Source organism: Ochotona curzoniae, unplaced genomic scaffold (assembly GCF_017591425.1).
Source record: "Ochotona curzoniae isolate NIBS_2020 unplaced genomic scaffold, NIBS_Ocur_1.0 contig_3819, whole genome shotgun sequence".
Classification (NCBI taxonomy): domain Eukaryota; kingdom Metazoa; phylum Chordata; class Mammalia; order Lagomorpha; family Ochotonidae; genus Ochotona; species Ochotona curzoniae.
The window spans coordinates 32940430-32958485 of NW_024466004.1; positions in this window are offsets into that span (position 1 = coordinate 32940430).

Sequence of the window (18056 nt, forward strand, 5' to 3'; positions counted from 1 at the left end):
TTGAGAACTGGGCTTAGGGACAGTCATTATGTCTCTGAGTGCTTGTCTTTGGAAGGGAGAGCTCACAGAGGGTTGATTATGGAAGAAGATTCTATCTAGCCATGTGACTGTCCTTCCATCATCCTGCAGTCTCACCGGATGCTTTTATCAGAGGGGCCATTCAATCTTGGGCAGTGCAACCTCTCTACACCATAAGCCAAAATAAATCTTCCTTCTTAAGAAGCTCCTCTCAGATGTTTTAGTTAAAATAATGAAAGCTGGCTAACATAGAGCTTCACAGACTAACACTCATAAATCAACTCCTGGCGAACTGTTTTGTCCCTCTGTGTATCATTAGTAAATGTTTTACCCTCTAAGTAAAAAATTGTACTTCCAGTTTCTATTTCTATGTAGTCTGTCGTTCCATGGAAGTAAATGGAACTCTCCTTTTAGAATACACAGTGCTACATTAAAAAAAAAAAAAAGGAAATAATCAACAGTAGGTAGATAGGGATACTTAAAGAACAATTTAAGGTAAGACCTGCAAAAATTGAAGAAACAATAAATAACTTTCAAAAGTTATTTTAAAGAAGGAATAATGGGAAAGCAGAACATTGGATAGAATCATGCCAGCCATTATCTGTTTTTGAAAGATTACTTAGGAAAAACTAAGCTAGTCAAGTTGTCTTATTTCTACCTTATTGAAGCAGAAAGGGCAAAGAGAGAGGAGAGACTAATTAACTAGAAGAAGCCCAAGATGAGAGAACTCAATTACTTTAGTTTGCAAGCTCTGATAAAGTGCATTTCAATGTGAAAAATGTTCAAATGATAATATTGATATAATCTGCTAAGAATGTAATACTAATCTTTAAAGAATGATGGAAGTACCAATAAACCAGGAATGGGTAAGTACCTGTATTTAAATGGAGGAAAAGATTTTGCATAGGAGCCAACAATTACCAGAGGTTGAGTTTTATTTAGTTATGTGTACTATTTATTAATAGGTAAGGCCTATAGACATTTCTTCACAGACACACAGTAGTGGCCTCAGTGCTGGGCTTTTAGACACAAACTTGCCAGAACTAGTACAACCCAATACAGGTAAGAATCTTCATTTACTCCTGTCTTCTCAGAGCATGTTCAGCAAACCATTGGTCAGGATTAGGTTCTGATTTCTATCTTTTTCTCTGTTTGAGCATCAGTCCTGTATCTTGTTTTGTTGTACTTAGCATGATTATAATTACATATACAGTCTCATTCTTGGTGAATCCTCTAACCTCTTAGTGAGGTCAATATTTATTTTTTTCAATACCACATTAGCATGAGCTAAATTCTTAATAGTAGTATACCACCCATTTATGTTGTTATTAAATACTTGGTAAATGATTGGGATTTATCAGGGCTTATTAGGGATGATAGTAGTGTATAGCCCTCTTATGAGAAAGAAATGTCAGATTTTTTTTTTTAATTTGGAGATGTACACACACAGACACACTGAGAGATGGAAAGAGAAAATGGGGATCAGAAGTTTTTGGTAGAGGGGACTCACATAATGAGATAGTTTCAAAGAAATTAGTGGTTGCTATGATGGGAATATTCCAAAATGGTTCTGAGTAGGGGACAGTTTAACAGCATGCAAGGTCAAGTTGAATTCTGAATGTGAGTGAAAATCCTCCCTATAATGAAACAAGATATTTTAAACCTAGAGACCTACCTTAGTAGTGGCTTAGGGTAAGGGAACATGTTTAGTGAGAAAATAAAACTCAGGGTAATATTATCACAATGTACAGAGGAAAATGATAAATCTAGACGTACATTAAGATCAGTTTTAAAGAAAGAAGGAATTTTTTGGCATGTTGATATTTAAGGTCTTTATTATGGAATCAAAGAACACACCCATGAAGAATTTTGATTCCTGGAGTGAAAATGTCAGGCTTGCAAGTTAGATGAGCCTCTTTGACAATGTGTGGGTCAGAATAGGAAATTGGGAGCTGAGGGGATTATTGACTATCTATTCAGAAAGAGGTTAGTGTCTAGATTAGAGTGATCATGGTATGAGTTTACAGAAGGAACAAATTTGAGCACAAGGAGTTATAAAATAATAATTTAAGGAATAATTAGTAATGTCAGAATATGATAAAGCTAGAATAATTCATAGATTTCTATTATACCACTGTGGTACATAAATGATGTTACTTACAACTGAGCTACAGAAACCAAATGAGGATCAAGTCTGTATATTAGAAAAGAATTCAGCTCTGGACAAATTGATAAGAGGACTCTGTTCATGATCTAGTTGGAGGTTTCCAGCAAGCAGTTATATTGGCATAAACTTTATATAATTCAGTGGGGTGGGAATATGATAATTCATGAAAATATAGCAGACAGCGCATCTGAGCCTTACTGGAGGAATGGTCTGGTGGGATGTGGGGTCATCTGCCTAGACTTTTTTCATCAGCTTGTGCGGTGTTCCTGGGCTGGGCTGCTGAGCCTCATGGCACTTGAGGACTCACTTCTAGGTGAAGAGTGGCTTCTGAGGGACTTGCATGAGTAAGGTCCTTGTGCTACAGATCAGAGCCTCCTCAGTGGTTTAGATGGAGCAAAGTATTACATACCAAGATGCAAAAAGAAGATATTGTAGTTCATTGGTGCCTGCAGAGAGCATCCACTACCATAGCAGAGGAGGGAGACCAGATTGCCTAAGGATGAGTGTGGCTAGATGTGTGGGAGGGAGAACCAGTGAGGGCATGTGCCACAGGTGAGAAATGAATACTGAGTCACTTCCATCAAGAAGGTGACCATACTTACAGATAAGCAATCAGATGGAGACTGAGCGGTTTGGAGGGGGAACTGGAAGACACTCACTGTTCCCCAATAAAGCTGGGGCTGTGGTTGGGGATTGCCTGACAGGGCTAGATCACAGTACTTGCCAGTGAGAATTAGAACCCGAGACTAGCAATGTTGGACTGAGCCATGACACTAGCTAGCACACAAGGGAATCAGGTTTGGAGGCAGAATCTGTATGGTGTATGTGGGCCCACCACTGTGAAACTACAGTATCTACTGATTTGTTTAAGAGCTGGGGATAGTGCCGGGCTGAGCTAGGCATAGCCGTGGAACCCTCTGGCACTCATGGGTGCTGGTGTTGAGTACAGGCTGGGCTAGACTAAGCTGCAGCACCCGCAGGTACACCCAAGAATAGGGTGTGGAGCAGACCAGGCCACAACATCCACCACCTCACACATAGGTCGGGATTGAGGTTGTAGACTATGCTGGCTAAGAGCTAGCATCTGCTGGCATGGGATCTGGGTGTGGGGGTGCGGCTGGTGGAGGAACTTGGGAAACTCTCCAGGTGGGCTGTTGCTCCCAGCGGTGAACATATGATCCAGGCTTGGGTGTTTGTCAGGCTGAGCAGGGTTGCTCTACCCCTCAGCAAGCATGTGGGTTGGTTCTGGAGGAAGTAGACTGGGCAGGGCCAAGCCAATCTTAATGTACATCTAGATTTGTCATTTTCCTCTGTACATTGTGATAATATTACCCTGAGTTTTATTTTCTCACTAAACATGTTCCCTTACCCTAAGCCACTACTAAGGTAGGTCTCTAGGTTTAAAATATCTTGTTTCATTATAGGGAGGATTTTCACTCACATTCAGAATTCAACTTGACCTTGCATGCTTGGTAAAAGATTTCAACCAGAATACTCTTAAAACTAATATATGGTACTCTTAAAAATAGTAATAAAGAATGATAATCTAATAACATTAAGGAAATATTTTAAATATTTTACCAGTTAAGATAAGTGAATGGACAATAAACAGGTGGAATGATGCTCAATATCTTTTGTCATTAGAAAAATGTACATTTAAATCACGACGAGGTACCACTATACACATACCTATTAAGATGCTTAAAAAAGAAAGAGAAAGCAAATAACTGGCAACAACAACAAAAGACAGAAAAAAAAAGAAGGAAAGAAGAATGGCTAACAATACACTATTGAGTATTCTGTGTTTTGGTTCCAACTCCCTCCTGCTGTATCTGGGAAGCAGTAGAAGATGGCCCACGTACTGCAGCTCCTGCCACACACATGGGAGAGACAATGTTTTGGGCTCCTAGGTTCAGCCTGCTGTAGGAACTGTTGTAGGAATTTGGAGAGTAAATTAGCAAATGAAAGTTATTTTTCTCTATTTCCATTATTCTGCCTTTCAAAAAATATAAATTAATGAAGCTTAAAAAATACTGACAAAGATTGACCATATTGCGTCATATGATGATGAAGATGAGGATGTAGGGAACTAAAACTCTTACAGGCCACAGATGAGAAAGCAAAAGGGAACAGCGCTTTGACAGCTTCTTCAAAGTTCAACGTATAACTGTTACAGTTCCAAAGACATTTTCTTATTAGTTAGCCTAGATAAAAGAAAGCATAGTCTAAAAATAAAAAGGAATGAACTATTGATCCACACATCACCCCATATCTTGAAATAGTTATGATGACTGAAAAACCCAAATGCAAAGGAGTGCATACCATAGAGTTCCATTTATACAGATTTCCAAATAAAATATGAAGTAGTCTACAATAACACAAAGCAGAGAACAATGATTTCAGAATGGAAAGAATAGAGGAACATATTATACAGACCTGTAGGAAAACTTCCTTCTACTCTTCTAGGTCCTATGGCTAGACCCAAGAATGAACTGATATAAAACAGATTAACAGAGCAAAGTACACTGATTTAATTTAACATTTACAAGCATGTAAAGTCTTCAAAAGAAAAATAAATGAAGATCCAAATAAGCCATTAGACTTAAAAGTTTACACATAATTTTATGCAAGGAATGGAAATTTGGCAAGACAGAGACTTGAGGCAGTAAGCTATGGGGTAGTGAATAAGAAACGTTGTGGGTGGAGGGAGCTAATAGGAAGTAGGCTATTTTAATAGAGTTGTCTGACTTTATTCCAGCTATAACTTTTTGGTAATAAAGGTGTTCTCTTCCCGATTCAGGAATTGCATTTTAAAAAATTATTATTTTTTTATTTTGATGATTTTTACAGAGTTGATCAGGGTGATTAGGGTCAAGGGCTACAGGATGGTGGGTAAGATCACCATTTGCACATTTTCTTCTTTTCCTTGCTAAATCTGGGGGAAGGGGGTGGTGGTAAGGAAAGAAGCCACACCCAAGCTCCCAAATCGGAGGGAGGACAGCCTCCCAACACCAGCACAAGGTCCCTGATGTGGGGCATGTTCTGAAGGTCCTGCTCATGAGGTTTTGATAGTTCAACAATTGTGAATTACTGCTGATCTTGCCACTCCAAGCATGACAAAATCTCTCCAGAATCCACTGGTTGAAATCTTCTACCTTAGAGTCTCCATTTGAGCAGTTATTCACTGCCAAAACATGGCTGGGGTAATTGATCAATTTGTTCTGTCCTTCATTCTTTGTTATGGTACCAGGTGTCCTCTGCAGCCTCGAATGGACTGACATATTCTCCATGTGCCCCTGAATATGCTGTTCACTGTTTCATCCAAGCTAATGAGGAGGCCCAGCTCTGACACTTGCACCCCACGCTCAGACCGTGGAACCTGCAATTCTCTCCATTCTCTCCATGGTAGGAGTTCTGAGTCCAGCAATTCAGTTGGGGAGACCCCCAGAGAAACTTCATCTGAGGTGATGCCAGACCCAATTGTTGTGTGTGCTTGCCAATACAGGCTCCAGCACAGTGCACCACCCAAATCAATTATGTGTATACTGGTGATTGCTACTGCTGCATCAGTTGTCTCCCCAACTGAATGTGTCAGACAGGTATGCTCACATGTTCACCTTGTAAATTGGTAATTTAATTATGATCAGTATGACTATACTTTGATAGAGATAACTCCTTCTCACATTCTGGTTTTTTTTTTAATAAAATAAACTGAGCTGGGAGCTCCTTTGATTCACTGCAAAAAGTCACACTGACAACTCTGTGCCAATATGTTGGGGCAAATAAGTACCAGACTGCCATTTGAACCACATCTCACTGTGACCCCACTCTGCAAATATTCACTCTGAAAAGGCATGAACTACCAGAGTCTATAATAGCTGGACTAGATGGCAATCTACACCTGCTTAAGTGTCAACTTGAAAGAACAGTTGGACAATTTCCTCTGCAGACACATGATGTTTAACTCATTAGTAGTATGCTCTGCTTGAGTAATTTTCTTTTAGCTATTTTTTGTTTAGTTTTTTAAAAAAATTTATTTTTATTAGAAAGGTAGGAAAAGTAGATTTTAAAAAAGATGTATTCATTTTTTTGTAAAGACAGATTTACAAAAAAGAGAGGTAGAAAGATCTTCCATCTGCTGGTTCATTCCCCAAATGGCCACAATGGCTGGAGCTGAGCCAATCCAAACCAAGAGTCAGGCACTTCTTTCAGGTTCCCCATGTGGGTGCAGGCTCCCAAGATTTTTGGGCCATCCTCAACTTTTTTCCCAGGTCATAGACAGGGAGTTGGATGGGAAGTGGAGAAACCAGTACATGTCCCCTTTATTTGTATGGGATGCTGATACTAGCAGTGGAGGATTAGCCAATTGAACTATCATATTGGCCCCAAATTATTAATGTTTTCATATACTCCTTTTGTTTGTTTTTGTTAACCTGATTCTGTGTCCATTACAATAAAGTTTATGTTTCAATAAACTATATGTTTCTTGGTTTGTTATTTAATTAAAGATTCAAAAATCTGCCTTTCTCCGGAAAAAATTTACAATCTTTGAATTTCAAATTGTCATCAGTTATTGGGAAATTAGGCCATCGGGGTTGGACTGGTGTGACAGTACCACAAAAAATAAATGTCCTATTGAAGTTTTTGCCCTTTTGTAAGTCTTTGACAAAAAAGACTGATTTTTTGACAACTGAGGGTATCTGCATAGACTCTGGGCCTATGACCTGCTCGTTAACCTTCCTCTATTGCAAGCTAGTAACCCTTTAGTTAATAAACCTGTAATCACAATAATTGCTTGTATATTCTAGCATCCACCCTTATAATCCAGTTTTATTGATCTCTACAAACTTAACATATATCCTCAACCAACTGTCTTGAAACTAACAGAACAATACCAAAGGCAGCACAGGCTAAAGCTACCTACTCAGTAGTTCTCAACCCAGCTGCAACGCTAGGATTACTTGGGAGATAACTGTGAAGTAGAAAGAGCCCAACTGCAAATAATTTAAAACAAAACTCCTAGAGTTTATTCCTGGGGAAATATCTTTTGTTCATTTGTGAGACTTCCTTTGACCATTTATATCATCACTTCTTTAAGAACCATTACTAGATTGATGATACCATCAATTACCATCAGGACTTTGTTTTGAAGGTTAGCACTTTCACAATAGGGCTGGAAAAGCACGAATGCTTTTGTTTTCCTTTCTACAACTACATTTTCCTGGAAAGGCGAAGTTCCTTGGTTATGTACAGGTCATGGCAGTTATGGAAAGATTTATCCTATAATTAAGAAGAAAATGAAACTTAATTTCTGTAGGAAATTACATTGTGCTTTAACACAAATTATACTTTTCATTGGGAGATTTTGAAATAAGATTTGGCCTTGGCTAGAATAATATAATGTTTAATTTTTAAATTGCATAATTAAAAGATAATTAACTGAATAGGTAATAATTTGACTAATTGCAGTGATTAAATGATTGCTTCCATCATGTAAGTTACTGTCCATAATAGTAATTTAAAGTGTTTTCTAAATATCTAGTGATATTCTCAAAGTTATTTCATCTTATGAGTAACAGGCCCCTGCTTGGCTGATGGTCTCCCTGTTATCAATTTGTTACCCACAGCAGAGCAGTAGTCATCTAATAAGGGTAAATCAGGATTTCTGGGTCTCAGCCAAGTAGGTTGGTGTCTGTTTTAGCTCCAGTAGGGACAGAGAAGAAAGACTGCGTTCAGATTCTAAATATTATCTTGGTTTCTTACAAACCAAACCGAATAAAATAAAACTAAACAACAAACAAACAAAACCTTCCCCCAGGCTATAAGCAACTGTCTAGATTGTTTTGTACCTGGGCAAGTGTTACACTGCAGGTGGAAAAGCAGCCCATAGCTGGCGGGCATTTCTGGGCCTGATTAATGCCAAATTTATGTTAACTAAACCAATGTGCCAACATAATTGCTCTTTTTGTTTAATAAGACATGTGAGGAAGGTGGAGAGTGTCAGGCAGGGACATGCCACCCCCTTTCCCAGGTTGGGTTGGTGGTGTTGCAGATTGCCTGAGCAACGGGGTCTGGGGATGTGTTAGAGTGGAAGCAGCTAAGGGCATGTTTGACAGGGGAGGAATGACATCCTGGGTCTTTCACAAACTGGGCCAGCACTTGCAGGGAGGTTGGGGAGCTGAGATGAAGTGGCTTAGAGATAGAAAACTGGAGGGCATGTCTGGGTCAGGACAAGGCACTTGTCCACATGGAAGATATAGCCTGAGCTAAATGGCATCATCTGCTACCCACAAGTACACACAAATGCTGGGGTTGGAAGGCATGCCTTGCTGGGCTAGGCCTGAGTATCTGCGTGTTGGAGCAGGGGGTGAGTCATGTCAGACTGGACTGCAGCACCCAGAATGTGAGAACTAGATCTGGGATCAGAATTCTGTAGGGAACTCGTGAGCTCACCTCTGTGGGATTATAGCACCTGTTGGTTTGAGCAGAGAACTGGGAGCGGTGACAGGCCAACCAGGAGTCCACCTGACACTTGTAGGAGCTGGGGCATGGAGTAGGCCAGGCCAGGCATGGCTATAGCACTTGTCAGTATTTATGTGAATCTGGTCTGGGGACAGGCCAGGCTAGGCCAGACCTCAGCACCCACTGGCATGCATAGCACTAAAAGAGGGTGTGGGTTGTGCCCAGTTGGGCTGGTCTGTGATGCCTGCCAGTGAGATCTGGGACTATGGGTGGGCCATGCCAGACTGTGTCAAAGCACCTGTTAGCATCTACAAGACCTGAGGCTGGATACAGGCCTGGTAGGGGACCTCTAGAGACTCCCCTGCTTGGTTGAAGCTCCAGCTGAGCTTCAGGACTGTGAGCACCAGGACTGTAGCTAGATCAGGATGTGCAAGGCTGCAGCACCCACTGCAGTGCATGTGGGTTGGTTTTGGGGGTGGGCCAAACTGGGCTAGGTTCTAGCACCCACTGTCACTTGCAAGTCAGTGCAAGGACTTGCATGTGCTGAGTCATATGAGAGCTGGGTGTGGGGGTGGGCCAGGCTATAGCACCCATGAGTGAGAACCAAAATGGGTGCAAGTTAGTTGAGCCAGGCCACAGTACACAATGGTAAGTGTCAGACTGGGGGCTGGGCATGTCATTCTGGGTATCAGCACCCACTGGCACAAGTGAGATTCATTGCTGCAAGTGGTCCTAGTAGGAGAACTTGGGGAACTCTGCTGCGAGACTGAGCTCCCATCAGTGAGTGCAGGAGCTGTGGCTGGGCTACAGCACCTGTTGGCATATGTGTGTAGGTTGGGCTTGGAGATGTGTTCTGCAGAGTCAGCCAACAACACACACTGGCACAAGTGACAGTCAGGATAGGGTTCTGGCCAGCTGGGTTGAACCACAACACCTGCTGTTCACATGACAGCTAGTGCTAAGAGTGGCCCATGTCTGCTGTAGTTAAACTAAAATATGGCTCCCAAACTCATGTTGACTGGAAGTTTAAACCCTGGAGTCTTATGCTGATAGTGCTAATGGCTGTGGATGGAATCCCAATTCAACTGTAGTGTTAAAAGAGGACTGCTTAGTGCTTAGCGGAAGGTCCTTAAGTTATTGGAAGTACGCTTTTAGGACATTGGCCTCAGGAGAGGGTTGGTTATAAATTCTGAGTTGAATTTCCTGTGTCGCCAGATGATCCTTCTTACACATATTTTCTGCTAGAGCCACTATATAACTGATCCCTTGGGGCTTAAGGATACTTAGACTGCAAACACCCAAAAGTGTGAGCTAAAATAAGTCTCCTCCTTGTATAAGCAGTTTGTCTTGGGTATTTTGCTATAATGATCAAAACTAGTGAGCATCATTACTGAAAAAGGGTAGAGGAACATGTACTGTATGTTTCATAGCACATCCTTGGGATAATTCTATAAAGAAATATAAGTGAGAATATTTCTTGCTGTTGAAGCTAAGAACTCTGTATTTATAATAATCACCTACATCTAGTGATCAGTTGTAGAGTTAGTCAGGAATCAGCAACTATCAAAATTTCATCATTTTCAGAGGCATTTCATGGAATCCTGATGTTCCCATCCAACAAACGGCATGCCCTTCTTTTACCATTATCTGCCTGTGATCCTGGCCTGCAGCTATATTCCACACTTATAGTCCTATATCAAAATATGATAGGATTCCTCATCGGCAATCTAGATTATTAGTCTGGATAGTTTCTCTGACTTCATCATCCTCCAAGACTATCTTGTACACTTATGTGCACTGTACATGCAATTGAATAAACTTTTGCTTCTTTCAATTCCTAGTTCCAAGCACTGTTGTTCATAAGGTTTTATTCATAAAAAATTTCAGCACTGCCAAGGAGAAGAAGCCCCCTGTATTTGCAGTGCACATGAAAGAAATGGATGGTTAAAGGAAAGAATTAAGGACAAAACAACTGCACAATAGAAAAAGAAGTGGCCAAAGCTGATATAAGGATCTCCTTATATTTCATTATAGTTGTGTAGGTATAACCATAGAATTACTGCTAGAATTGGATTCAGAGTAGAAGATAGAACACCTAGTAAGTATTCTCTCTGATGCCACACTTCATTTGGAAGGTTTGCAAATTACCATCACAAAATTTCTATTTAGAGTCCTCTTTTTAATTCAATGGCTTCAAATACATTATTTTAATTAGAAATGGAAAGGGTGGTTGTTTTTAATTTTTATTTTAAAGATTTATTTTACTTATTTATTTGAAATGTAGAGCAGCAGAGACAGAGAAAAAGAGATCTTCCACCCACTGTTTTTTATTCCTCACATGATCACAAATAGCCAGGACTGGGCCAAGCTGAAGCCAGGAACTGGGAGCTCTGGATGTTTTCACAGGTGCATTAGAAGGGAGTTGGATCAGAAGAATAGTAGCTGGAGCTTGAACTGCTGCTCTAATATTGGTAATGGTATTGCCAGCAACTGTTTAACACAAGACTATCATGTTGCTAGGAAGAAACACTTAATATCTAGTTGCCTGAACATTTCTACTTCATTGAATTGACTTTGGTTATTAGACCAGTTGAATAGAGACATATCACTCTAATTTAATAAGGGAGTGAAAGAATCATTAAACATAGAATTTATGCACACATCATATAACTGTCTCTTGTAGTTAAATGTAATTGCAGTTTTCCACCAAAGAATTCATAAAGAATTAAAATGACAAGAAATATATGCTTGTGAAAACATCTGCAAAATGGATGAAAGTATGAATTTAATTATCTCAATGTCCATTTAAAATATGATCTTATAAAAAGACTTGAATTTTGTTGAACTTCAGAATTATTTATATTTCCTTAGAAATATTCTTGCTGTCAGTGGAGGCAGCTTCTAATAAAGGGATATGTCTTGCTATATGAGCCACACAATACGGCACCGTGAGAGGGTCCAAAGAGCTCATGTGGTCTAGAGCTCTGTGTCCACTGAAATCAGTGATTCCTACCTAGCTATTGACTTCTTCTTTTTATTATTTTAGCCCATAAAACAATAAAACAAGAACTGTTTTTTCTCTTTGATTCTTTTTTTGATTCTTTTTTTTCTTTATACATGTTTTTATTATATTTTGACAATCTTTACATAGTTAATTAGGGTGAAAAAAAGGTTCAAGGGCTACAGGGAAGTGGGTAAGACATTACTTCCACACCACTTCCTTCATGTATCTGAGGTAAAGGGGGACATAGAGGGAGAAGCCCCACGGTTTCCAACCCACCCCAAGTCCCAGATGTGGGGCATGTTCTGAGATACTCGCTCAAGTGGTTTCGATAGTTAACCATTCATGAATCGCTAGCAGTCTCACCACTCCAAGCACGATGTGGTCATTGAAGAATCCACTGATTAACATAGTCCCTTATAGAGTCTCCATTTGCCCAGTATTTTCATTGCGAACATGTACCTGAGGTGGTTGATTGACTTGTTCTGTCTTTTCTTGGTTAGGACTCTGAGTACAGTGTTTCGACTGGGGAGATCCTCAAAGAAATTTTGAGGTATTCCCAGTCCAGATTCCTGTGTGTTCTAGCAAGCACAGGACCCGGCAAAGTCCGTCGCCCCAATCAGCTGATGGTTGCAGTTGCTGGGTCGGTTCTGTCTCCATCCATGTCTTCTACTGGAACCAATGGGTGTTGCAGCCCAGCCTGGTTCTGCCCAGCACACACTTGGCTCTCACACAAACCAGTGGGTGCTGCAGCCTAGTCGGAGCAACCCACAATAACCCCCACCAGGCCCACCCCTTACCCTGGTTTGCCAGTATGTGTGGCAGACTAGTCCGGTCTGTCCCACATTCCCTTCTGCTCTCATACATGTCAACGAGTATTGTGACCTAATTCCATCCAACCATCTCACCCATCCAGCCCTCACGGATGTTGTTGGGTGTCTGTCTAGGCACCCCAACCCCTGTCCTAGTTCCCGTACCCTCCCGTGGGGACTTGTAACGCAAGAGGGAGGAGCCCACTATTTCCCTCCCAGGTCGCTCCCACTCCCTGATTATGCCCTCTCCAGGTGGCCCTGTGGTTCAACTCGACATGACTAGCCCCCTGTACCAGCTTCTGCCAGCCGATGCTATGACCAAGCCCCAACAACCCTCACCCACTCTAATTGTAGATTGCACCAGTAGGAATAATCAGCCCAGCCTGGTCCCCCCCCCCCCATCTGGTCCACATGAGGTGCACAAGTGCTGTGGCCCTGCCTGGTCTGGTCTACCCCCTACCCAGCTCACGCTCCCCAGTGGGAGTAGCTGTTCAGCTAGGGAACCACCCCTTATTCCCCTGCCAGCTCTGCCCCCCTCCCTTCCTGATTCTCGCGTGTGCTGGTTGGGCGCTGCGGTCGCATCCGGCTCAGGCTACCCCACCTTGGCATTCCGTGTAGTGTACTGCTTTTGTGGCGACCGAACCTGGCTCTACCCACACTGTGTTCTGGCATTTGGATTTACCAGTGGATGATGTGAACAGATTCAGCCTGGCCTGCGCCCAACCCATACCAAATGCATGCCAGTGGGACACTTTCCATGACCTTTTGGCTGTTTCCTTCCATGCTTCTTGTGCTAACCTGCAGGGTCTATGTCCTGCTTGAGGAGTTGCCCGGGCTCCTCCATCAGAACCCCTCCAGGTGCCAGATTTCGTGCATACCAGTGGGTCCATGTGCCAGTTTGCCTCCTGTGCTAGCAGGGACAGTGGCCTTTCCTAACTGGCCTTCATCCCATTCTGGTTCATGCTGTAGGATGTTTCAGCCACGGCTTGTCCACACCCCCATATAGCTCGTATATGGCTCAGTTGGGGTTGAGACCTAGCCTAGTCTGTCCCACATCTACCCTAGTCCTCCAGAGCACCAGAAGGCATTGCAGCCTGGCCCGGCCCGGTGCGTCTTATTCCAGTCCACACTTGTGTCAAGGGAGACAATAACTGTATCCTGACCTGACCTGACTGCAGCCCCATTCATCTGTTGCGACCCCTGCTTTAGACACTGTAACTCAGATCTGTGGTTCATGTAGACCGGTTGGTGCCAAAAACTAGCTGGGCATGTCCTGAGCTCCACTCTGTTTTCCAATCATGCTTGTGGGCTAAGGTTTGCTCAGTCCAAACCTTCAGGTCTCAGTCCCACGTTTGCCCTAACATTTCATGTCCCTGTTCCTGGGAATCACCAGTAATTCGTGTCTCACCTACACTAAAGCTGGCCTTATTTATGGGTGTCCCTAAGCAGCTATTTCATATCATAAAATCCCCAGAGCTTGCCACTGGGAGGCCAGCAGGCAAGCCTGGCACCATTTGATGCCCTGGCTGCCCAAAGCTGAGGACTCAGCCCCTGCCTTGCGGCGGGGAATGTGGCCGAGTCCCCAGCGTGGTTCCGTCTGGCAGGGGCACCCCCCACAAGTTCCACCTTGAGGAGGGGTTAAGCCCGCCCCCCCCAACTGGAACCCACCCGACCTGTCCTGCCGCTGGCTTTTGGCTGGCGATAGGGCGGAGCTAGGATTTTACCCCAGTTCCCAGGCATCCCTCATGGCTACTCACCCATGAGGGGTTTTTGTTGCTCCTGGGCCAGAAGGAACCAAGGACTCTTCTCTTTGATTCTTAAAATTTACTTACAGAGAATGTTATGCCAATATTATATATTTTAAATATGGTTTTAGATCTACTACTGCATATAATGACAATACTATCCTAGAATCTTCCTAATACACACATATATATACCTTTAAATAAGAGTACCTCAAGAATTTCAAGGGAAAATAGAGCTAAAATATATAATTGTTCTGGTTAAATAAGTTTTGAAATACTTGCAGTATTTGCCACTAAGTTTTTGAATATTACACATTTATGAAAGAACGGATCAGTTTGGTGGGAAATTAACCCAATTTGAACGTACTGGGGGAAAAAAATGCAGAATAGTTTGATGGTGTGCATTTGGTCAACATCCAGAGGCAAAAGAATCTTAGTGGGTATACCTGGGGTATTTCAAATCACAAGAACTTCATGTTATGTTTAGATCAGTGTATCAGGATGACTTTAGTTGTGGTCATTAAGCTTGAAATTCAATAAATTCCTGATTCTGATTCAATACCTGTCCAGAAAGCTAGTAACATTTGAATGTGAAACTCTACCTACAAAGAGAAAAATATAAATGTTAATTTGGACAGATCATAAACCTCTTAGTTGGAGACATGTTTAGAACCCTAACACTGGGGGAGCAGCCTGTATTTGGCTGAAAATTCCTGTGACTTGTGCATGGAAACAGGTGCACATTCACAGTCCTTGAGTGCTTCTGGTTGTGCAGAGACTCCAGACCTGGGCATCTGAAACGGATGGCCAGGAACCTGACAGTGAACTCCTTGCAACTGCTCAGTCTCACTCAGGAAATGTTCCTTTGATGTGCTGTACAGCCTATGCTTGAGTAACCGCTCGTTGCAGTCAGATGTGCACCAGCTGAGTTCTCCCTGTGAAAGACGTCCTCCATGTATAAAGGAGAGAGCTGCAGAGGTAAGAGTCCAGTTCTGATACATGTTACCACGTGTCAGCAAGAGATGCATCAATTTTTAATTTTAAAATTCAAGCTTTCAAAAGTTTTCACACTTCGCAAATTCTACTTATCTTTCCAAAAATTATTTATTTACTTCAGGACAAAATGACAGAAAGATCTACTGATTCATTCTCCAAAGGGTTCTAATCACTGGAGCTTGTCCAGATGTAATCCAGGAGCCTGGAACTTCAGCTAGGTTTGCCATGTGCAAGGTAGGGATCCTGAGAATTGGATTATCATCTGCTGCATTCCCAGGCACGTTGGCAGGAGACAGGACTTAAAGTAGAGCAGCTAGGACTAGAACAGGCACTCTGACATGGGATACTAGTATTGTAAGCAGTAGTTTAAAACACTGTGCCACAACTCTGGCACCCCAATTATTTTTGCTCTAAATCTCTATTATTATTGTTAGTAGAAGGAATGACTGCAGGGGGTTCTATTTGTCATTAACACAGGTGACTTGGCTGAGTGGATCTGGTTCAATTCCACGTAAAGCAGCTGTTGGCTTATTGCTACACTTACAGTCCCTCTATGAACATGCTTCCTTCCCATATGAGCATCACTTCAAGTCCCAGATATTCTGCTTCCAGTCCAGTTCTCTGATAATGTGCCTTGGTAGGCAGCAGAGGATGGTCCAAGTATTTTAGTTCCTGCTACGTACAGGGGAGCAAGGGAGCGCTTCTGCCTCTTGACTTAGACCCATCCTAACTCCAGCCATTGCAGCCATTAAGGAAGTAGAATGGCTAATGAAAGATACACTCCCTCTCATGTTTCTCCCTCTGTGCAACTCTCCCTTTCAAATAAATGAATGAAACAAACAAACAAAAAAAGCTTGCTTTCTCTTTGGACATTTGGATGACTTCTTTAAAAAGCTTTTATCTATTTTTATTTGTATCTTGTCGGAGTTTACTCTCTCCAGGGAATAGTGGTGGTGTGTTCAATGCAGATACAATTGATTAAAGTGCTCTCACACATGCCTGTCTGAAAGAGAACCTGGGGCTGCAGGCTGTTTCTGCCTGAACCATATCTGGGAATTGATTTGGTGGTTAAGCAAAGCCAAGGAAAAAAGGAAAAGGAAAAGTACATACACAATTTTTGATGTCTATCTCTACTTGCGCCATAAAAAAAAAAAAATAGATACATTAGAAATAGTTGACAGGGCCCAGCGCGGTGGCACAAGTGGTTAAGGTCCTCTCCTTGCACACCCGGGATCCCATATGGGCGCCGGTTCTATCCCAGCAGCCCCGCTTCCCTTCCAGCTCCCTGCCTGTGGCCCGGGAAAGCAGTTGAGGACGGCCTAAAGCTTTGGGACCCTGTACCCGCGTGGGAGACCTGGAAGAGGCTCCTGGCTTCGGATCGGCATAGCATCGGCCGTTGCACTCACTTGGGGAGTGAATCATCGGATGGAAGATCTTCCTCTCTGTCTCTCCTCTCTGTATATCAGCCTTTCTAATAAAAAAAATGATAATAAAAATAAATCTTAAAAAAAGAGAAATGGTTGATGAATTGACAGATTTCTCACATATTTTCAATACTTAATAACTTGGTAGTCTTAATATTTTTAAAACTTGTTGATGCTAAGGGTTATGATAGATTTATTGACAAGAAATTACATATACTTTACCTTTTCACACTGTTTTCCTTCAAAACCACAGTCACTGAGTTTAACAGATGCTACAGGGTGCTGTCCGAATGCCACTTTCAACAGTAAACTCTTCTGCAGCTTCCCAGACTCTTAGAGGCTGCTGTTGTCTCACAGCCGAGATCCACCTAAGAGTACCCATACCTCCTAACTGGTTCAGAGCTCTCTTACATGCAGATTTCGCTTCATTTGGATATATTCCCAGGAGTGGGGTAGTTGTGTCACATGTGGTAAATCAATTTTCAGTTGTCTTAGCACTCTCAATACTGACTTCCACATTGGCAACACCAACCTCCATTCCAAATAATAGTGAAATCAGGTACACTTTACCCAACACTCATACCAGCAAATGTTGTTAGTAGATTTCTAAATATAGGCCAATCTCAACAGAGTTGGGTGGAACCTCAATGTGGGTTTTGTTTGTATTTCCCTAATAGCTAGAGAGCTTAAGCATTTATTCACAAGTTTGTTAGCCATTTGAATTTGTTCTTTTGAAAAATGCCTGCTCATTTCCCTTATCCATTTAACCACAGGACTGTTCCATTTACTGTTTTTGAGTTTCTGAAGCTCTTTTTAAATGCTACACATTAGTTCCTTATCTGTTGTGCAGTGTGCCAAGATTTTCTCCCATCCTGTTGGTTTCTTCTTCACTTTGATGAGCATTTCATTTGCTGCACAGAAGCTTCTAAGTTTGACACAGTCCCATTTGTTCCTTTTGGTTTGGACTGCCTGTGCTTTTCGAGACTTTTCTAAGAAGTCTTTACCCATTCCTATATCAATTTGTTAATGTGGTGTGTCACATGTATTGATTTGCGTTTGTTAAACCATCCCTGCATGGCAGGAATAAATCCCACCTGCTCCAGATGAATCATTTGTCTGATATATTGTTGGATTTTTTGGCTAGCATTGTGTTGGGCCTTTCTGCATCTATGTTCATAACGTGTATTAGTTTGTAGTTTAGCCATTAGGCTACCATATCAGGCACTCAAACACTCAAACCTTTTTTTTTTTATTTCCTATTTGATTTCTTCTGTAACCTATTATTGATTTAGTAGCAAGGTGTTTAATACCCAAGTATTTACATAGCTTCTGGGTATTGTAACTTGTTGATCTTCAGCTCAACACTTGAAGGTCTAAGAAGATGCATGGTATTATTTTGATTCTTTTAAATTTGCTGAGGCTTGCTTATTG